General features: G+C 38.2%; 1 protein-coding gene across 2 annotated transcripts in view; it reads right to left on the bottom strand.

The window, feature by feature from the left end:
- LOC311287787 (uncharacterized protein) overlaps positions 1-23,936 on the bottom strand; it is a 449,286-nt gene that overhangs the window by 310,909 nt on the left and 114,441 nt on the right. The gene's annotated exons all lie outside the window — the stretch shown is intronic.

Raw genomic sequence — 23,936 nt, 5'->3', positions numbered from 1 at the left:
GTGTGTGTGTGTGTGTGTGTGTGTGTGTGACAGCAGGAATGCAGATTTATGGGGTCATAAAACTACTGATAGCGTGTCTCTGGATGGAGTGAAGTTAAAGAGAATAAAATAAGCAAAGTTGAACGTGAATAAAAGTGTTCAATAACGTGTCATATATGATACAAAGCTAAATATGAAACGAGACTGGACATGGCAGAGCAAGTAAATGAGGCTGTAAACAAATAATGTAAACTTGTTGCCAATGGCTTGGATATCTAACACCGTAAGTATACGAGTTAAGAAAACCCTTAACAGAAGGGGAATATGTGTTAGTGGAGTTTTAGAAGGGGAATAAAGCCCAATTTAAAGAGAAAATCTTCTAATTTTCTCTAAGGAGCCGAATGATTAATGACTAAGAGATGTCTTACGGAGAGCTCAACTTTATGTTATATCTTTCAGGAGATAGAGTCTGGATCGAGATGTTGGGCTAACAGAGTGTCCCAGAATAATACAGTGACAGGAGAAAGGCTTGTTTAAGTCAAGTGTTGTGGTAACATTGATAAACATAGCAGTAGTCATGGTGGTGTTCTGGGTTGTAGTCAAAATTTTAATAAGAATTTGACTATAAAAAAATCAAGACACTGTGGAAAAAAGGTGAGATATATAGATTTTCTGACTAGAAAATGGATGCAACTTTTGTGATAGACAAAGAGATTGATATGGAGGATCTAAAAGAAAGAAACAATTGATTTACAACCTAATGAATCATTATGATAGGTGGGAAAAAATGCAAATGTAAGACATTTAATGAAGATTGCAAGGAGTAGTTTACAAAAGAAAAGTATACGTTATATGAAACTTTGCAGAAATTAAGAAATCCATTACAAAGCTGAAGTAACTTTAGGAGGTGAAAAGTATTCAGTAAAGAAAAAAATAAGTTTTATTAAGTTATTAACAGATAAGTTTTGGGAAGAATGTCTAGAATAGACGACACTTGTAATGAGAGTGCTAAATGAAATACAATTGGAAATTACATATAATATGTAGTAGTAAGATATTAAGAGAATTAAGCAATCAAGTTCGGAATCAGACTTGAAAAGCTGGAGAGATGAACTGGAGAGGCTGAACGTGTAGGAAATGTGAAAATAACTATAATGAAAAAACAAGTACAAAGATGAATGTTTAAGGCTAAAATTTTCAGATGAAATGAAATTAAGACTCAAAGATAGAGAGATAACGGAGAAAAATACAGTAACTGATCAGACGATAATACAGTTTAGAGTGTGTGATGTGCTGGAAGATGTAGCAATGCACAAGTGTGCGGAAATAATTCCAGAGTATTTTATAAGACAAAAGATCTGCCATAACAAGCATATAAAATAACATGAGATTTTTTTGGTAATTTGGCAGAGGATGAAGAATTGTTCAATTTGAGTAAGTTCTGGACTGTAAAGTATTTTGAAGGAATGAGTCCAAGCATATATGCAGGATGGGCATGTTTGAATCAGACATTGGACAGTAATATTAGAAGGAATGATATCAATCGTTGTAATTAAAGAAAAAACACATATGGGACACTGAAGTGAGTGGTAAATAATATTCGAATAAAATGAAATATAGTCACAATAGTGTTTTGATTATTCTTGAGTTGTCTGGTTTAGGTAGGATTTTCAGATTTTTTTTTTTCCTGGAATATGTAAATTATTAAAGAAATGTAAAATGGGGTGTGAATAAATCCTATGACATTGACTTACGTTCGGTAAGACCTTCATCTAAGAGAGTAGGTGTTGTGAGACTGTACAAAGCAACATGTGTCTAATAACAGACACAGAGATCTAGAGACTGGAGAGACCAGCACATCTCAACATGATATACAGCAGACTGACCCTTACACGACCTTTCAGAGGCCCGGAGGAACATGGCATGTACAACACACTGCTAGATACATACATACATACAGTACATATCAAAAACCACAATGTTATAAACTATAATGAGAAATCTCTGACATTTTGGTAACATGGTTGCAGAAAATAGTGATATAAATGTGAAATAAAAAGGCTATAATATTATTCAGGTTGACCTGATGTTGACACTCAATATGAACATTTCTCAAACCTCGCTTTACTGACCATTTGTTGAAAACCAAAACGTTTATTTATTATAGTAAATTCAACTCTCACAGCTCCTGAGATGATCTAAATGTGATGAAGTGCTTGAATGTTTCTAACATGAATGTTCTTCAGCATCATGAATGAATGAAGAATAAACACCAACCTCTTTGTTCTTCAGGATCTTCAGTGTGTTTCATTCTGCAGGGTTCTGGATCACTCATGTTCTCACTGTCCTCTTTAATAAACTCAGTCTTTGCAGATTTCAGCTCTTCCTGATGCTCTGATGCTCGTCTTCACTTGTAGCTGATGGGAATTTACAGCATTTATTGGAGAATTACTGTGGGAGGAGCTTCACTGATGATGGGACTGATGTGGGAGGAGCTTCGCTGATGATGTAACTGTAGTGGGAGGAGCTTCACTGATGATGTGACTAACATGGGAGGGGCTTCAGCTGATCTGCCAAAATCTAAAGTAAATCAGCTGCCAGTCATTTGACCCTTTTTTTACGATTTTTTTACAATGAAGGTATTTGACCATAATAATGCAGGAAATACCTGTGAAATAACAGTGCTTTTTCGGTTTATTTAAATTACCATATTTGACTTTAATTTTAAGGTTTTTGTTTGGCAGCCGCAGCTGCCAGTCATTTGACCCTTTTTTTACGATTTTTTTTACAATTAAGGTTTTTGATCGTGATTATTCAGGAAATACCTGTAAAATAACAGTGTTTTTCAGTTTATTTAATTTAGGATGTTTTACAGTTTTTTGGGGAGCTGACAGTCATTTGACCATTTTATCATTTAACTGTTTTGTTACTGGGGCTTGGTCGAGTGGGATTGCCTTGCAAGATATTTGTACGGCGGCGGGCTGGGCCTCCCAGTCTACATTTATAAGGTTCTATAACCTAGAGGTTCCCGCCCTGCAGGCCAGGCTGCTGTCGGTCTAGTTACCAGTATTGTCTGTCCTGATACTATCAGTCCAGAATGCTGTGTCTGCTGAGCGCAGCTCATTGATCGACAGCATAAAGTAATAGCACTAAATGTGTGTGGGCAGAATGTGTAAGACCCACTTTTCCATCAGTTCAGGCCGTACCCCGCCCTGTCTGTGTGATGTATTAGCGTTTAAACAACGCTGCTATGTGTGGAAGAGTACGGTTTCAACCCCTCTCTCTTCCCGGACTCCCTGTGAGCTCCATGGGTGATTGGGCACTTTATGAACCCCGGGCTTTCGCCCTTGGGTCTATGGTGTCAGATCCCTGCACGCACGGCGTTTTGCATTGGGTCCCCTAGCGTAAGATACTTACGCAGTACGAGAGACCTCTCGTAAGAGAACGTACTCGGTTAGTAACGTAACCTCGGTTCTCTCTAGAAGAGGGAACGAGTACTGCGTATCTTGCCGTGCATGCACACGCTCTGGTTGCTTCTATGATGAAAAACCAGATAATAGCTGCCTGCGAGCGGTATTTATAGGCCTAGACCACGCCCGTTTCGGCGGGACGTGACGTAGCGGGCGCGAAGCACCCTCATTGGGTCTGGCGTCACGCCAGGCCTCGCTCGATAGGCTGCTGCAGTTGCCGCAGACCAGCCAATAGGCGCGTGAGCTGTCTCGCCTATGTCTGCATGCTGCTGCAACGCGTTTTGCATTATTTCAAAATTAAGGATAATTTTTGGCTTCAATATCTCGCGGAAAAAGGATTTTCCCCTAGCGTAAGATACCTTACGCAGTACTCGTTCCCTCTTCTAGAGAGAACCGAGGTTACGTTAGTAACCGAGTACGTTTTATGATAACTAAAAATGTGGTGACTTTGGTGACATCTGGTGTCTTATGTTGGTATAATATCAATAGCCACTAGATGGCTGTAGCACTCAATGGCTGCATATAGGCTGAACTCTATAAAACACTGTTATACCTAATTTAACCTCGTAAGTTTTTGACTTTATCACAAGTTAAAATTGTAATTTAAAAAAAATAAATAAATCTGTGTTAGGTGAGAATATACAAAGCTGCCAAAATATGCTTAGACAAATATGACCATGCTATAAGGAAAAGACAAAGTAGTAGATCATTTACCATTTATTTCAAACAAAAAACATCAAATTTCAATAACTCAAAAAACTAATTGATACCAAACAGTAACTCAAAAAAAGTAAGTGTTAGGTAAGAATAAACAGGTAAGAACAAACAATAATCATAGTTATAATGTTTACATGCACTTGTGCGCGCGCTTGTGTGTGTGTGTGTGTGTGTGTGTGTGTGTGTGTGTGTGTGTGTGTGTGTGTGTGTGCACTGGTGGTTGATTGGAACATTAAAAAAAAGGTCAGTCATTGGCTCATCAAATTCTTTGTTTTTGTATGTGAGTGACTTTTTATTTGAAAGAAAAACAGCAATAGGCTCACAAAGATGCTTTGTTTGTGTGTGTGTCTGTGCATTTGTGTGTGAGTTTGCCACATTGAGAATATTGTACAGGATCACCCCTTCATTTGTGTGTATGTATGATATGCATTGTGATTTTTTATTTGACAAAAAAAAAAAAAAAAAAAAAAAAACTCTGAATTACAATTTTTCCGATTCATTCCTATGGGTGCCCATTTTTGTCCACGAAGGCGAGATTAAGGAGTTTTTTTTTCACCCACTTAACATTGTCAATTTTTGTGTGTATGTTCAGGTGGCAAACTTAGGAAATGTGTATATATATAGTACTGTGCAAAAGTCTTAGGCATGTTAATACCACCAAAGGTTTTAAGTTAGTTATTTATATCTTTTGCTGTAGTGTGTCAGTAGGAAATATCAGTTAACATTTCCAAACATTCTTTTTGCCATTAATTGTAATAATCCAGTGAGATTTCTGTATGCACAAGGAGTCTGACAACAACCAGGATGATCTGATCTCACCATCAACCACACGTGTGCGGTTTCTCTCCAGTGTGGATCCTCTCATGTCTTTTCAGAGATGATGACTGACTGAATCTCTTGTCACAGTGTGAACACTTGTAAGGTTTCTCTCCTGTGTGAATAATCTCATGTCGTTTTAAACAGTTCGCTGTAGTAAAAGTCTTCTCACACTCAAAGCACATGTACTCTCTCACACCAGTGTGTGTTTTCTGATGTGTATATAAATTACACCGCTGTGAAAAACTCTTTCCACACACAGAGCATGAATGCGGCTTCTCCTTCGTATGAATTGTCAGGTGTTTCTTCAGGTCTGATGCCCTAAGAAATGTTTTGCCACATTGATCACATGAGAATGGCTTCTCTCCGGTGTGGATCCTCTCATGTGATTTCAGATCTGCTGATCGACTGAATCTCTTGTCACAGTGTGAACACTTGTAAGGTTTATCTCCAGTGTGGATCCTCATGTGTTCGCTGAGATTTGTTTTTACTGTGAATCTCTTCCCACACTGATCACACGTGTGCGGCTTCTCTCCAGTGTGGTTCCTCTCATGTTTTTTCAGATTTGATGACCGATTGAATCTCTTGTCACAGTGTGAACACTTGTAAGGCTTTTCTCCAGTGTGGATCCTCTCATGTTTTTTCAGATTTGATGACCGATTGAATCTCTTGTCACAGTGTGAACACATGTAAGGTTTTTCTCCAGTGTGAATTCTCTGGTGCAGTTTTAAACTGCTGGCTGAAGTAAAAGTCTTCTCACACTCAAAGCACATATAAGCTCTTACACCATGAATTTTCTCATGTGCATGTAAAGATTGCAGCAGTGAAAAACTCTTTCCACACACAGAACATGAGTGTGGCTTCTCCTTCGTATGAACTGTCAGGTGTATCTTCAGGTTTGATGCACAGATAAACGTTTTGCCGCATTGATCACATGCGTACGGCTTCTCTCCAGTGTGAACTCTCATGTGAACATCAAGATTTTGTTTAAATGGGAAACTGTTTCCACACTGAACACACATATGTGGCTTTTCTCCAGTGTGGATTCTCATGTGACTATTAAGGGATCCTGATTGACTGAAACACTTCCCACACTGATCACATGTGTATGGTTTCTCTCCAGTGTGGATCCTCTTGTGTTCATTAAGATTTGTTTTGGTTTTGAAACTCTTTCCACACTGAACACACTTATGTGGCTTTTCTCCCGTGTGGACTCTCATATGAACATCAAGACCATCTTTGCGTGTGTAACTCTTTCCACACTGAGTGCAGGTGAAAGATTTCTTGACTCTTCTTTTCTTTAAAAATGTATTTTTAGTCTTTGAGCGACTCAAAGGTTTTTCTCCAAGTTTGACATGATGTTCCTCCTCCACTTCACTCAGTTCTTCACTCTCCTCGCTCTCTTCCATCAGGTCTGACATGAAAGGGAAAAAAAAGTGAATTGCATTTTTAGTTCATCAAAATAATTCAAAAAGAGATAAAAAACAACAACTTAATTTCCGGTAGACTTCCGAAAGAATCAAAAACAACCAAGGCTGCGTTATCTTTCTTATGCGTTATCATCTTACATTTCAATTACAACATTATCTTAATGAGGTCATTGTCAGCAATGCTGGTGTAAATCAGTAATGAGATCTAAATGAAGAGCTGCTCAAACCTACTGCCATGACATTTTTAATGGTTTATGTTTTATTGTTGCAGAATGTTAATTATAATCTCCCATCTCTGTCTACAATAGGATAGAGTGGGGGAAAACGTCCCCCTTAAAGGGATGGTTTGGAGTAAAATCAACCTAGGGTCCTTTGCTCCATGACCTTGAGCCAAACGCCCCCCAGAAGCCTTTTTCCCCTTGGTTGAACGTTATTAAAGGACACCTATTATTTACATGGTGTTTGAACATAAATGTGTGTTGGCAGTGTGTGAGCAAAACCACTAGCCTGACGTCGTCATACTCAGATTCTAGTCAGAATGTGAGTCTGATACTGGTCCATTGAGGTTTGATTATGGGGCGTGTTTTTACCGAACCAGGAAAGAAAATGCCTCTGCACTCAATTGGATAGATCTACAACCAATCAGAGCAACGTAGCAATTTTTTATTCATGTTTCCGATCGACAAATGCCTTGATCGCGGTTCTCTGTTCCTCTTTTAAAATGAATGCGCTGTCAATAACAGACGCGATGGCGGAATCTACACATGATACTATACTATACCCTATATGATATGATATATGATACTATACTATGTGACACTATACCCTGAGTAACAAAACACCTCAATCACTTATAGGAGACATACTCTCCGGCTTTGAAACAACGTTAAACTGTGAACAGCTCACTTAGGGCGGGTCTATGCTAAAACTGCAGTGTCCGTCAACAGTCGTGGGAGGAGCTTGTGCAAATCTATGTCACCTTGCCCTGAATCTGAGAACGGCTCGTTCTGAGACAGTGCTTATGATTTATGGGAATTTTAAAAATAAAGCACTGGGTGGATTTCTATCAATATAGGGTGGTTGTGTACACACACTGCCAACACACATTTATGTTCAAACATTTTGCATAATAGGTGCCCTTTAACAATTATGCAGCATTGCCATAAATTTGGCACCAGCTTTTAGATTGATATTTACTTAATTTTACTAAAAAGTTTGTAATTATTAGTGGGCGGTCACACAGCATTTCATTCCATTGATTTCTGGTGCCAGGAAAGTTTGACCTGCAAATTCTTATCAAGTTAAAGGGATACTTCACCTCTGGAAAGATGAATGTGTATTTAAAATAGGTCATTTATGTAGAAGAAATGTAAAAAATAAAGTATAAAGTCGGCAACACCTAAATCAGACAAGAGATTTATGTATTTTTTGTCTGGAAAAAATCCTCCGATGACGCAAAAATCGTCATTTTGATAAATAATAAAGATATACTTACAAGTTGTGTTCGATAAATAACAGATTGTCATGACAAAGTGGGAACTTCTCTATTTCGGGAGAAGTTTTTGTGTGTAGTCTGCATTTTACTCTCATCATTCATGAAATGTGCAGCGCACAGACAAACGTTGAGGTTATAAAAGGAAAAGAATAGCGACAACACTCTTAATTGTCTCTAGCGCAGCTCAACCATGCCTTGTCCTCTTTTTTTCGTATTCCGTGGGCAGAGATTATTTACATGAGTAACATTATGACTTAAAAAAAAACGTGTTGCAGTCCAAACGAACAGTTTGTTGTAGTTCTCTGAATTCTGTTAAATAAAATCTCCCTTTGGATTGGCAAAAGCATAACAGCACCCTCAGTTTTTACAGAAAATGTCTTGTTGGTCATAATCATCAACCCTGTTACCAAAGTTATTGTGAGAAGAATGTATGTATAGTTTCTCTAATTTATGAGAAATACAACTTCATCAGTAATTATCAATGAGATTTTGCTTAATTTATGTTTAATTTGCAACACTGTCAGCCATTCTTCCAGATAATTCCAATTAATTTACTTGATATAATTTGTTGTTTACAGTTCATTACACTTACATACATACATACAGATCAAAAAACACAATGTTATAAACTATAATGAGAAATCTCTGACATTTTGGTAACATGGTTGCAGAAAATAATGAAATAAATGTGAAATAAAAATGCTATAATATTATTCAGTTTGACCTGATGTTGACACTAAATATGAACATTTCTCAAACCTCGCTTTACTGACCATTTGTTGAAAACAAAAAAGTTTCTTTATTATAGTAAATAAAACTCTCACAGCTCCTGAGATGATCTAAAAGTGATGAAGTGCTTGAAAGTTTCTAACATGAATGTTCTTCAGACTCATGAATGAATGAAGAATAAACACCAACCTCTTTGTTCTTCAGGATCTTCAGTGTGTTTCATTCTGCAGGGTTCTGGATCACTCATGTTCTCACTGTCCTCTTTAATAAACTCAGTCTTTGCAGATTTCAGCTCTTCCTGATGCTCTGATGCTCGTCTTCACTTGTAGCTGATGGGAATTTACAGCATTTATTGGAGAATTACTGTGGGAGGAGCTTCACTGATGATGGGACTGATGTGGGAGGAGCTTCGCTGATGACGTGATTGAAACGGGAGGGGCTTCAATTATGGTAAATTTTAGTGGGAGGAGCTGATCTGCCAAAATCTAAAATAATCAGTTACTGAGTTTTTTTTAATAAGATCAAATACCTGATGTCAAGTTTTAGTGTCTGTATCTAATACAATTTTTAAATCAAATAGGCTTTTTATAAACACAGAAAACCCTTTAAATGCAAGTAAAGTGTCTATTTTACAGTGTTTCTAACAGCAAACACTCAGAATAAAGTGAGATGATCTGCTGATGATCCTGAATGGCTTGTTGAATGAGTGTTGATAGTCTGAGGCTCATCAATATTAACAGATCTGCTGAAAACACTCTTTATTTCATGACAATAGTTCCTGTTTTCACCTCATTTAGTATGCTGATGTCTTCAGATCTCCTGTGAATTGACACCTAAAGCGACACTTAAATTGACACTTGGTGTCAGCAGACTGAGGGTATTTGTTGGCTACTATATACATTTATTTCTGTATTTATGTTTTCATGTTTTCCTTGCTGTTTTTTTACCACTTTTCTAGAGACCGTTATTTTAATGAAGAAAGAGAATAATGCTAGAATTAGAAATACAAAATTGTGAATTAGCATCAGTTGCTTTACAATAGACAGACAGATTTATATAAATGCTTAAATGTGTGCTTACATGGGTCAAAGACAAATATTGCTTTGATTGCTTTGCTTTAATTTTTAATAATTTAAAATATAAAAAAAAAATTAGTATGATCACTTAATCATTTATTTCAAAATATAAAAGTAAAGGTCAGAATAACTATGTTGTTTCATTTTTACATAAAAATATCTCTATATTAAATGATGATAAAACATTATTTCACCCATATGTTGTCATTTTGTTTTCACAAAAGCAATTTGAAGCATTACAGTTTTTCACAATTGCTACGACGCAAATGCATCACAGTGTCAAATGTGTTTTAGTGAGTGAGAATGTGTTTAGAGGTTTGCAGAAAGAGTGCAGGATATCTGCAAACAGTGTCGAACTGCCTGAAGTTGTTTAAGGTTTTGCTTGTTTAAGTGATTTATTCAACAAATTGGTTTAGGCTATTGGGAATGTAGTTCTCTTAGAACTTAGCAATTGTGAAAAACATTATTTGAGTCAGGATACATGATAAAAGCCTGTAAAACTGCTCCATTGAAAGACAAAACTGTCATTTCTCACGATATAACATGATAAAACCTTAATAATACAAAATAAAAAAAAATCCCTTCAAAATCCCACTCTTTTCGTACGACACTGAGTGTCAATTGCAGAGGGCAAACATTGAGTTTGCAAACAGCCAAACTACACTTACAGTTGGCACCAAAATGCTTTCAGACATTTTAGAAAAGCTAGCTGAGGCAATTTAAAGCTACAAAGCCGGTTCCGACTGCAAAGATGTTGCAGATGCATTGATTAGAAAACACCCCTCCTTAACTCAACAAGGGCACTTTGGGGAGGGTTGTGACTGGTAACAAAGAATCAGGGTTAAGATGGCAAACTACCGCACTCTACTTAAGGCACATGGTACATCAGCTGAGCTCCTCCGGAATTCTTTTAAATCCAAATCTCGGGAGGACTCCTACCTTGCAAAGAATTTAAGGAGGCCTAGAAGAGAAGAGTTGAACTATTTCCCACCCTTACCAAGGGGTGAGACACCAGAAAAGCCTGGAACTGGAAAGAGTTTCTCTTTTGTCTGAACTTCAGATAATAAATAACAGGCAAACTGTTAAAGAGAAGATGGCCCAGACGTTTGGGTACCGGAGGCAAGAAATAGTGCATGAGCTGGCGAGAAGAGTTGTACGTTAACTTTTTTGCACTGGTAGCACTGGTGCTACAGAGGTTAAAAGATTTGTAGCACCAGTAGCCTGAAAGTTGTCAGCACAGACTGATTTCTTTTGTAGCATGTGCGACAAATATGTTGCACTGTACAGCCCTGTATGATACCAATTATGACATTAAAACCCTGACAACTCAATCGTTCTAACCACAATGAGTGAGATTTGGCCTGCTCAATCTCATTCTAATTGTAAAAGACTGAAAAAGTCGAGTGGACTCCCAGTATAAGCTAGAGTGCAATTGTATTAAAGGAGAATGTGAAATGGACCAAAAGTATATTGACCGGTGTGAAATGGACAAAAAGTATATTGCAAACATACTTCCCCTACTGGAGAATTCAAGGTACTGTGTTTTAATAAAAACAGTCTTTTTACAGTTTTTCTCGATTGCTGAAACACTATAACCAGGATTTTGAACAAAAATTTCAAAACCATAATGCCATTTTTCAAAAGCCTACCCATTTAGGGGAGTTGGATGAGGTTTGTTAAATTTTAAACTGATTTAGTAAGTTTTGTTTTGTAATTGTTCAATAAAACCATTTTTATGTGGTTTTTGTATGGACTTGGAGTCATTTTTACTCAAAACTAATGGCTGGGATAGATTCAGCACCCCTAAAAACCCCTAGTTAGACATCTCAAAAGGTAATATTGAAAAAAAAAGTAATTATTTTTAACCAGGCCGTCTGGGCACCCCGACTTTGATTGCCTCTCCAGGCATTTCCCAGAGGATTTGGCCGTGGATAAATTGGGAGGTGCTACTAGACACCTATAGGAACACATGGTAAAACAAGCTATTGGTAAGACATTTTTTTTGCAGATTGGCAAAAAAAAAAAAAAAAATCTTAACTTTCCCTAACTATGAGTATCAACAGTGTTTGTTTTGTATTATTTATGTATTATCCATGTCGTATTGTGAAAAATAACAGTATTGTCTTTCAATAGAGTTGTTTTACAGACTTTTATTATGTATCCTGACTCAAATAATGTGTTTCTAACAGCAAACACTCAGAATAAAGTGAGATGATCTGCTGATGATCCTGAATGGCTTGTTGAATGAGTGTTGATAGTCTGAGGCTCATCAATATTAACAGATCTGCTGAAAACACTCTTTATTTCATGACAATAGTTCCTGTTTTCACCTCATTTATTATGCTGATGTCTTCAGATCTCCTGTAAATTGACACTTAAAGCTCATTTCATTGGTGTCAGCAGACTGAGGGGATTTGTTGGAGACAAATCTGTAGATTTACCTCTGTTTATGCTTATAACTGTTTTTCTTACCATTGTTTATACATGGACGATTTTACACTATTTATATTCTGTTGTCCATGAGTATAAAAACAAACTGATATATTTTTGATTTTGCTAGAACAGCTCACACACTGTAATTCATCATCAGTGAAGCTCCTCCCACAGCAGTCACATAATCAGTGAAGCTCCTCCCACAGCGGTCACATCATCAGTGAAGCTCCTCCCACAGCAGTCACATAATCAGTGAAGCTCCTCCCACAACAATTCCCAAATAAATGCTGTATATTCCCATAAGCTACAAGTGAAGACGAGCATCAGAGTATCAGGAAGAGCTGAAATCTGCAAAGACTGAGTTTATTAAAGAGGACAGTGAGAACATGAGTGATCCAGAACCCTGCAGAATGAAACACACTGAAGATCCTGAAGAACAAAGAGGTTGGTGTTTATTCTTCATTCATTCATGATGCTGAAGAACATTCATGTTAGAAACATTCAAGCACATTTAGATAAACAGTTGGCCTAAACTATGAAATGGGTACAGGGAACATTTCAACAAATGTTCAGTAGAGGGAGGTTTAAGAAACTTTAATATTGATTGTCAACATCAAACTAAGTATAATTTTATATTATAATTAAATATAATATAATATAATTCAATAATTTCTTGTAAATATTGTCGAGATTATTCTATTTAATATTTTTTTTCAAATACTATGACAAATTCTATTTACAACTTCAGGGGACTGCAATGCGGTCCTCGTTTGCACCCTCATATGCCTGTTTGGTGATGGGTCTATGGGAAGAAAAATATATACAGAATACTGAAAATAACCCGTTCCATTCCAAAATATCACTCTGGCACAGATACATAGACGATGTTCTTTTAATATGGAAGGGCACACCTAATGAGTTAAATAATTTTTTGACTCATGTACATTCCACTACAGATTATTTGTATTTTACTATGGAATTTAACAAGCAGTCCATTGATTTCTTAGACCTTACCATTTCTAAGGATGCAAATAATATCCTACAATCTCTCTGCAAACCTCTCAGCAGGAACACCCTGTTAAGAGCAGACAGTAATCACTCGCCTCATCTGGTTTGCAATATACCAGTGGGCCAGTTCCTGCGAGGCAGAAGAAATTGTAGTACCACAAGTGAATTTATGTCTAAAGCCCTATTCGGACGGGACTAGTTTCACAGGGGGATGTTAGAGAAATTTCTGTTTCACAGACGTACTTTGAGATTTTAATCCTGTCCGAATCTGCCATATATGTCTTTTTCTCACACGACCTCTGTAAAAATTCCAGAGCAAATTACCTACTGTTTTTCGTCAAACTTGGCGGTCCTCAGAGAAATCTAATCCCTTCCGAATGCGAATGTCTGTGATTGCCGAAAATGTTTTTTTCCAAAACGCTTTTTCTTGTGTGTTTTGGTCAACATGAACTACCGTACAATCTCTCGCTATAGCGCCGGTATTCACGTTTCTGCTTTTTGCGCACCGATAATGATTGTAGATGTGTTCGGTTCACTGCGAAGAAATAAAACAGAAATTAAAGATAATGTTTCCTCCCTACTCCAGTGTCGCGTAACTTTTATTTCGCCGCCATCTTTCCATTGATCGGTCATATGACCATACGCAATCCACGGATTCTGAACATGTGATCTTCTGCAATGCCCACATGTAAAACACAGACACTCCTACCTAATATATATAATATATGTATACGTAATAAACACGGAGATGTTAGTCCCGTCTGAATCTGTACATGAAATCACAGACGTAGGTTGATAAGAATTGTAACTCAAACGTCGTTTGGAAAACTAGTCCCGTCCGAATAGGGCAGCCCCCCAGCCAGCACAGCCATGTGGGGCCCAAATGGGTTTGACCTGGGCTATCTAACTGGGACCCAGCCAGTTTTTTCCTCGGTTTCCATGTAGGTCCCACATGGGTTTGCCCAGATGAAACGAACACTGCTTAGTGTGCACAGTACAGGCTGTTTAATGTAACACTTAATCAGTGTTGGAGGTAATGAGATAATTAAGTGATTGAATAATGATTGTGCATTATTGATGAACACCTGCTGTTAACAAGCATAATCACTGAAGCAAAGAGAAACACAAGAACTACTTCCAGCCACAACCTTGGATGAAATCAACTGAAGATAAAATACATTAAATCTCTCAAGATCTGATTAAACAACTCCACAAACAGCATTACCAGCTTCACTTATTACTAACCAGACTGACTTTATTTATGTCAGACATCTACAGAAAAGAATTAAGAAGAGGTTTAGATGTTGATTACTTATTTGAAAGTAATAGTTTGATTTGATGTTACCACTGTGGCGATCAGTGTGTGCTTTAGTCAGGCTCTTGACTTTTTAACATTAGTCTTTCTCTGGCAGCTGTATCTGTTTGTTATGAAGAGAACTGCAAGAGAAAATATAATCAGATGCTGTAAGCTGATTGATGATAAGAATATAATCATCATGTATTGGCTTAGCTCATTGATTATGTGGGAGGTTTATAAGGGTAGTATGTTATTCATTTTGTTTTATTGTTGTGATTCTACAGCAAGAGAATAATAGAATTTAATCAGAACATCAAATGATTTTTAACACACCATTTACATATTTTGGGCTCCTGTGAGATTTACTCACGCACACAGACATCAAGAATCAGCATATGAATCTCAACAATGGTGACATGCTTCATGGTGCAATGCATTCTGGGAGCTATGGATAAGTTTCGTATGATGCACTCAGAATGCATTGCAGCATGAAGCATGTCACCATTGTTGAGATTCATATGCTGATTCTTGATGTATGTGTGCAAATAGATCTTTCAGTAGTCCAACATGTGTAAATGGGTTTTAAAAATAATTTGATGTTCTGATTAAACTGTGCTGGATCTCTTGCTGTAGAATCACAACAATAAAACAAAATGAATGACATACTACCCATACACAAAATATCAGTGAGTTAAGCCACTACATGACGATGACTATATTATTATCATCAATCAGCTTACAGCATCTGATTATATTTTCTCTTGCTGTTCTCGCCATAACAAACAGACACAGCTGCCTGAGAAAAACTAATGTTAAAAAGTCAAGAGCCTGACTAAAGCACACACTGATCGCCACAATGGTAACATCAAATCAAACTATTACTTTCAAATAAGTAATCAACATCTAAACCTCTGACAGAAAAATGTCTGACAGAAATAAAGTCAGTCTGGTTAGTAATAAGCGAAGCTGGTAATGCTGTTTGTGGAGTTGTTTAATCAGATCTTGAGAGATTTAATGTATTTTATCTTAAGTTGATTTCATCCAAGGTTGTGGCTGGAAGTAGTTCTTGTGTTTCTCTTTCCTTCAGTGATTCTGCTTGTTAACAGCAGGTGTTCATCAATAATGCACAATCATTATTCAATCACTTAATTATCTCATTACCTCCAACACTGATTAAGTGTTCCATTAAACAGCCTGTACTGTGCACACTAAGCAGTGTTCATTTCATCTGGGCAAACCCATGTGGGGCCTACATGGAAACCGAGGACAAAACTGGCTGGGTCCCAGTTAGATAGCCCAGGTCAAACCCATTTGGGCCCCACATGGCTGTGCTGGCTGGGCCATCTAGCGTGTCTTTTCGAACAACGAGGTTATGATAACTCTGACATTACTAAAGCATGGGATACGGCTCTAAATACAGACCGCGCTTCATTGTTAAAGAAAAAACCTAAGCCACACATGACATCAAAATATTTTTTTCCACTTATAGCTACACTCCAGCAGCAGGAATAATAAAAAAACATTATTCGCAAGCATTGGCATGTTCTTAACAGTGACCCGACACTTAAAGACATCTGCGCTGAGCCGCCCAGGTTCATTTTCAGACGCTCTCGTAACATTCGCGACCGATTGGTCCACTCAGATATGACTACCCCACCCTCGACTACTTGGCCCCTGGGTTTCTATAAACGTGGCAACTGTGCACAATGCTCTAATTGGACCAATGCGAAAGATTTTTCACATCCCCGCACCGGTAAGAAATATTCTATTTCTTCATTTATCAATTGTAACAGTACACACGTATTATACCTTCTAAAGTGTCCCTGTGGACTGGTTTACATAGGTCAAACAAAACGTCAACTTAAACTAAGGATAGCTCAACACAAAACAGCAATTCGTACTCAGAACTTAACATATGCCATGGTGAGGCACTATAAGCAGGCCAATCATGGTTCCCCTGCATCTTTGAAGTTTTGGGGAATTGAGAAAATCACACCCCCACCCAGAGGTGGTGATATTATCAATAGAACCTCTAGGTCTAAATGAAGAATTTAGCTTAACATGCGTTCTCTAAACACTTAAAGGAACCGTATGTAAAATTGTGGCCAAAACTGGTACTGCAATCACTTTCAAATTATTGTAGAGCGGTGTAAAATATGTGATGTGAAAGATTACATGACATTCTACTATTTTAGGCTGTAGAAATTGCATGAAAAACAAGTAGGCTACAAAATGTTTCAAGTGGGCCAAATTATTCACATCATCAGCTACAATGTGCTTTTCATTGGTGTTATGGATGTTACAAAAAGTTATTTTACTTAGAATTGCTCCTAGTGCTTCCAAACCAACAATTCTTCTCTGTTTTCAGCTGTCTCAATCTTTCAAAGGCATATCCTATACAAATCCTTGTTTTATTTTGGACTTTGTCAAGACGTATTTCGGATTCATAAAGTGGTCTTTTAGGTTTCGTAACGTTAGACATTTTTTATCCGACACGTTTGTAGCTGCAGCTGTGGTAACTAGAGCAGAGCTGGCAACCCGGATGCTGAAACACTACTGACTTCGTGATTGGTAGATAGGTGGAGGGTGTGGCATCAGGCCAAAACTCAAAATGACAACATCAACATCAGTTGAGGGCTCCAACTTCACTTTTTAAATGACAATATCATGGCTGTACTACTGTTGTCAGTGATATAAGTATTTGAAATGAACATGATTTCTAAATGTCTAGTGACATATCAGGGCCATTTTGTGATTAATTGAAATACATTTCTTACATACGGTTCCTTTAAAATTCAAACAAACTTTATTGATTATTCTAACACATAAAACTAATATCTGTCCTTTCACTTCATATTCCTCTCTTTGAATTATTTCTGTTGTACTGAAAATGAAATAACTTTTTCTCTTTGATTTCAGACCTGATGGAAGTGAAGGAGGAGAGTGAAGAACTGAGTGAAGTGAAGGTGGAAAGTGAAGAACTGAGTGAAGTGAAGGAGGAGAGAGAAGAACTGAGTGAAATGAAGGAGGAGAGAGAAGAACTGAGTGAAGTGAAGGAGAAGAGTGAAGAACTGAGTGAAGTGGAGGAGGAAAGTCATGTCAAACCTGGAGAAAAACCTTTGAGTCGCTCAAAGACTAAAAAGACATTTTTAAAGAAAACAAGAGCCAAGAAATCTTTCACCTGCACTCAGTGTGGAAAGAGTCTATCAAGCAAACAAAGTCTTGATGTTCACATGAGAGTTCACACAGGCGAGAAACCATTCATTTGTGATCAGTGTGAAAAGAGTTTCACAAGCAAACAATATCTTAAATGTCACATGATGATCCACACCGGAGAGAGACCGTTCACATGTGATCAGTGTGGGAAGAGATTCACACAATCAGCAAACCTTGATGTTCACATGATGATCCACACTGGAGTGAAGCCGTTCACATGTGATCAGTGTGGGAAGAGTTTCACACAATCATCAAGCCTTGAGATTCACATGATGATCCACACTGGAGAGAGACCGTTCACATGTGATCAATGCGGCCAAACATTTATTAGGGCATCAGACCTGAAGAAACACCTGAGAGTTCATACGAAGGAGAAGCCGCATTCATGTTCTGTGTGTGGAAAGAGTTTTTCACAGCGGTGTAATTTATATACACATCAGAAAATTCACACTGGTGTGAGAGAGTACATTTGCTTTGAGTGTGAGAAGACTTTTACTTCAGCGGACAGTTTAAAACGACACAAGAGAATTCACACTGGAGAAAAACCTTACAAGTGTTCACACTGTGACAAGAGATTTAGTCGGTCAGGAGATCTGAAAACACATGAGAGAATTCACACTGGAGAAAAACCGCACACGTGTGATCAGTCTGGGAAGAGTTTCACTATTAAAAGTCACCTGAAGCTACACATGAATATCCATGCAGTGGAGGAACCACATCACCACAGTCATGGTAAGTAGTTTTTTATAAGAACATTCTCCAAATATTCAGAACCAAATGTTGGTTTTGGGAACGTAAAAATGACCAGTTTTTTAACGTTAGAGGTATGTGTTTTAAAATGTGAAATGTTCCTCAAACATGTTCCTTTCAACTTTATTTAAAATTCAACATTCCAGGAATGTTGATTTGTAACATTCCAAGAACATACAAATGCCCAGTTTGCTGAATGTTAATATAATGTTATTTAAAGGTTAGTGTCACGGGTGACAAAATGCGGGGAAAAGCGGAACCTTTGTTTTCTTTCCATGTTTCCCGAGGGGAATTATTTTGGTGTAACTCCTCACTCCGGTTCCGGGTGTAGCGGAGATATTGTCCAACCTGATTACCGCTGATGCACGGCAGGTGTGAGAGAGAGAGAGGAGCGGCGTTTGTACAGGCTGTTCGCTTCACAAGAGGAGGATAAAGGAGCCGTTCAGGAGAGAAGAGAGGTGGTGTCCGGGAGTCGTCGAGTGCGTGGTGTCCAGTCTTGGTGTTGGGTGGTGTGGAGTGGGGTCGAGTTGGATTCGGTCGGTGGGGATGGTTGCTTGTGGTGCGGTTGCTGGTCGGTGTTCGGTTGACCGGTTGTTCGACTGGGTCTCTGTCGTCGTGCTGTGGGGTGGAGGATCTCCTGTTTGGGTGCTCACTTTGGGCGTTGTGGTCCTGGGGACTCGTGTGGGTGGGGAGCTGCCATTGGAGTCTGTCGTTAGAGCTGCTTGTGGAATATTACTGGATTGAACTGCTGCTTGGATCTGCGCTGGAGGAGGAAGAGAGAAAGATAAGTGAATCAATTACATCGTTGAATCAAATGTAGAGCTGGAAGAAAAGACTGGGAATGTGAAATTTACTGTTGAGGAGGATATCTGTTTCAGAAAGACTGGAGAGGAATTGAGAGTGGAACGTTCCCATTGAAATGCATGGATGAAGCGAGGTTTCTGATCAGCCCTACTGTGTGTGAGTGATTTGCAGTTGTTTGCCTTACCCGATGCACGCTGAATTAATGCTGTGGATTTGTAGTGAACACGAGTGCTGTGTGCTTTGCTGAGAAGAGTCTCCCAACGCCTGCTTTCATTCTTGTGAGATGATCTACTGGTCTCCATCTAAATTCCAGAACGATATAACTGAACTGGTGAAGTAATGCTTTGTATTATCCTCTCTTTCACTGAATATTGTCGTGAAGTAATTCCTCATTGAAGGCTCCTGTTAATTCTCTCTCTCTCTCTCTGAAATTACAAGTCTCGTGAAGAACCATATGGCTGGGGAAAAGTCTGAATTGTTATGCTTACTGATGGAGCTCTGAAGATGTACAACATCGCTGGTAAAGCTGCCTATTGAGTCTCTCGCTAATGTCTGATGAAAGTGAGTGATGCTGAGGGAAGAATCCTGAAGACTGCAGCAACGCTGTGAAGTGAGTTTTAAAGTCACAATTCCCCGCTCACGTCCTGATAAGAGAATCTGCTGTTGGACGAAGAAACATTACCTGTTACCTACTGTCCGAGACCTGCAGATGTGCAGCAACGCTGTGAAGTGAGTTTTAAAGTCACAATTTCCCTTTCATGTCCTGATAAGAGAATCTGCTGTTGGACGAAGAAACATTACCTGTTACCTACCGTCCGAGACCTGCAGATGTGCAGCAACGCTGTGAAGTGAGTTTTAAAGTCACAATTCCCCTCTCACGTCCTGATAAAAGCATCTGCTGTTGGGCGAAGAAACATTACCTGTTACTTACCGTCTGAGTCCTGCAGATGTGCAGCAACGCTGTGAAGTAAGTTTTTAGAGTCACTGTCCTACCATTGTGCCCGACGACGTATCTGATACTGAGAAGCATACATTACCTGTTGCTTACTGTCTGAGTCCTGCAGATGTGCAGCAACGCTGTGGAGTAAGCCTTCCCAGCCACTATCACACCATTGGGTCTCGAAGACAGTGAAGAATCGATCCAGCGGCTACTCCGGCCGAATAGCCTTAGAAGACAAGAGTTGCTCATTCTTTCCTCAAGTTGATTACTATTTAATAAAGATTGTTACTTGTGAACTAAATTACTTGCCTCCTCCTCTTTTGTCCGTCTGTCGCGTGCCTGTGGTGTCGGCTCCTCACGGTGGTGTCTGGAGTCAGGGGCGGCTGGTCATCCGAGTCCGCCCCGGCCTGCACCGGTGACATTAGTATGATGTTCCTGAAACATTCTGTCATGTTTGGAACCATCCTCAAACCAGATTCGACTTGTTTAAAATGACTATTGAACTCGTTAGTGGTCTTGACTTGTGGCTTCACTTTTTATTTCACATTTTTTCTCTCATTTGAAATGTCACATGATTCTTTTAGACCTGATGGAAGAACCAGAAAGAAACCTTACACATGTGATCAATTCGGGAAGAGCTTCATGGATAAAGGAATCTGTAACGACTCAGACACAATTATTTGGTATATGTACAAAATAATCTTTAAACTTCACTCTGGGATCTGTGGTCCCATCCCCCAAACAGGGCAAGAAGGTCCTACCATGATCAGATAAGTTGGTTTTATGGGGCAAAGGAATGTGGCCACATGCGCAAGAGAGTAAGACAGAAACAATCTTTAATACAGTCTTTGCGGTTTTAATCATAGACTAACTGATCTCTACATTTATAAAGTATGTTTTTACTGTGTGCAATTTCTGTAATTTCAATGAAGACCTTTGAGTTTGTTTTATTATTATTATTATCATCATCACTATTAATCGAAGTACACTCTAATGTACGATAGTAAGCCTCTATTCTGTTATTTCAAGTTAAACCGAACTTTTATTTTGACAGGGTGTCGTAAAGACTTTTGAGTTCCTGTCTGTATATGATACGACAAATGTCGATAGTTTTAAAGGGGGGGTGAAATGCTCATTTTCACTCAATCTCCTGTTAATCTTGAGTACCTATAGAGTAGTATCGCATCCTTCATATCTCCAAAAAGTCTTTAGTTTTATTATATTTATAAAAGAAAGATAGGCTGTACCGAGTCTTTCCGGAAAAAAACGAGCACAATTTATCATTGCGACTGCTCGATCCTTAAGCATTAGAAGATCTGCAAATCCGTCGATCTGGGCTTTGTTTGTAAAACAATCATTGTCGAAATGCAGGGAACAAACAGTCCGTTGATGCTCAGGAAAAACAAACTCCATCCACTGGTCCCTTTACCCAGGGTTCTTTGGGAATCTGTGCAGGGTTGTCTTGCTCTGGCAACCAAAAACACACTTCCTTGGTGACATTGACTTCCCTAAAGCCGAGCAGAGCGCTTTGATGGGCGAACTGCTTTCGCTCTCTTGCTCTGGTCTACGAGTGCGCGTGCGCCCGCGCTAAGAAGTGCCCTTAGGACCCATATAAGGAAATTCCGCCCCAGCTGACGTATACTCGAAAAAATTTTTCAGAAACTTGACAAGTACAGCTCGCTGCATCCTGCGGTGGACGTCCAACCCGGCCCACATCCAAGTGTGACGTTAGAAGCCACGCCCATGTCCAAATACGGCACGTGACTCGATTTGTTGTACGCATGCGCAAAATTGCGCTGCTTCCTGTCGGAAATATATTTACGGTTGTTATCATAGTTATTGGTTTATAATAAAGATGAGGTTATTGGTGTAGAGGTGTGATGCAACAGATTATTGGTGTAGTTAAATTGTGACGCTTTGGCTAGCTTGGAATGGTCTAATTCACAATTACTCCCTCAACAGCTGTATTAGACAATACGTTACCTCTGCATTGCTCACTGGTTTTGTAAGTTAATGACATGGTAGTAAAAAGTAAACAATGTACCTTAAAATGATATTTTTGTATTTCTCTTGTATTTCTGTTACACAAATGGTAATCAATAATCATGGTTTTGCTATAATAAACGTATAAGGGAGCATCTATACTTAAACTAAAACGAGTTTTTGTCACTTTCTTAATTATATGTACTCCAAACTGCACTTATAGTTACCCCTTCTAAATTAAAAAAAATGTGGTCATAGAAATATTGCATTTTTACAACCAAATTAAGAATTCACTTATTAGTTAATGCCTGTTATAGCAAATGACTTTGAAATCAAATAATAGAACAGCAGAATGGAATTTATGTAAACCTTAAGTTAAAGAACCAATATGGTGAAACTCGAAAAATTAGAATATCGTGCAAAAGTTAATTTATTTCAGTAATTCAACTAAAAGCTGATACTAATATATAATATAGTCTCATTACATGCAAAGTGAGATATTTCAAGCCTTTGTGTTATAAATTTGATGATTATGGCTTACAGCTATGTTGAATTACTGAAATAAATGAACTTTTGCACAATATTCTAATACATAAAAACCAGTTAATCTTTCGCTTCCCCTTCTGTACAGGTTTTATGAGTTTAACATATCAAAATATAACATCAGAATATCATCATAGTTCAAAATATCTTGGTCACAAATTAATATTTTAATTTAATATTTTGTGTTAATACATCAAGTTTACACACATGGGTCTAAAATTACCCATCTATGCAAGCGTGATAACTTTTTCTTAAAATAACCAATGTCACAGTTATTCAGAGCAACACATTCACTATACTACTTAAAATCAATAGTATATTCCTGCACAATCGGAGGCTGCAGCTCGTTTATATACTGTCAATGCTGCAGCTTTAAGACCCCGGTAACAGGACCCTAGTTTTTTGTGACAGCGCCACCTGCCGAACTGGATGATATAGCAATTTGGGCATGGGCGTGGTGGCTTCTGACGTCACACTTGGATGTGGCCGGGTTGGACGTCCACCGCAGGATGCAGCGAGAGGCTACTCAAACTTGAAGAAACTAGAAGAAGAAACTGCAGCGCTCTTTCACACACACACACACACACACACACACACACACACACACACACACAAAGACAGAAACACACACTGCACAGGTCAAATAGACCTATATTCAGTCTGTCCAATGGTTGATACAACACACACACACACACACACAAACACACACACACACACACACACACACACACAAACACATGTTGTTTCATTTTTACATAAATATATCTCTAAATTGAATGATGATAAAACATTATTTCACCCATATTTTGACATTTTGTTTTCACAAAAGCTATTTGAAACATTACAGTTTTTCACAATTGCTACGACACAAATGCATCACAGTCTCAAATGTGTTTTAGCGAGTGAGAATGTGTTTAGAGGTTTGCAGAAAGAGTGCAGGATATCTGCAAACAGCGTCGAACTGCCTGAACTTGTTTAAGGTTTTGCAGAAAGACTGATTTATTCCACAAATCGGTTTAGGCTGTTGAGAATGTGCTTCTCTTAGAACTTAGCAATTGTGAAAAACTGTAAAATAGACACTTTACTTGCATTTAATGGGTTTTCTATGTTTATAAAAAACAAAACAATTTGATTTAAAATTTTATTAGATACAGACACTAAAACTTGACATCAGGTATTTGATCTTACTAAAACAAACTCAGTTACTGATTTATTTTAGATTTTGGCAGATCAGCTCCTCCCACTAAAAT

This window comes from Rutilus rutilus (genome assembly GCF_951802725.1).
Source record: "Rutilus rutilus genome assembly, chromosome: 1".
In the NCBI taxonomy this organism is placed as follows: Eukaryota; Metazoa; Chordata; class Actinopteri; order Cypriniformes; family Leuciscidae; genus Rutilus; species Rutilus rutilus.
This window is presented reverse-complemented; position numbering and strand designations above follow the sequence as displayed.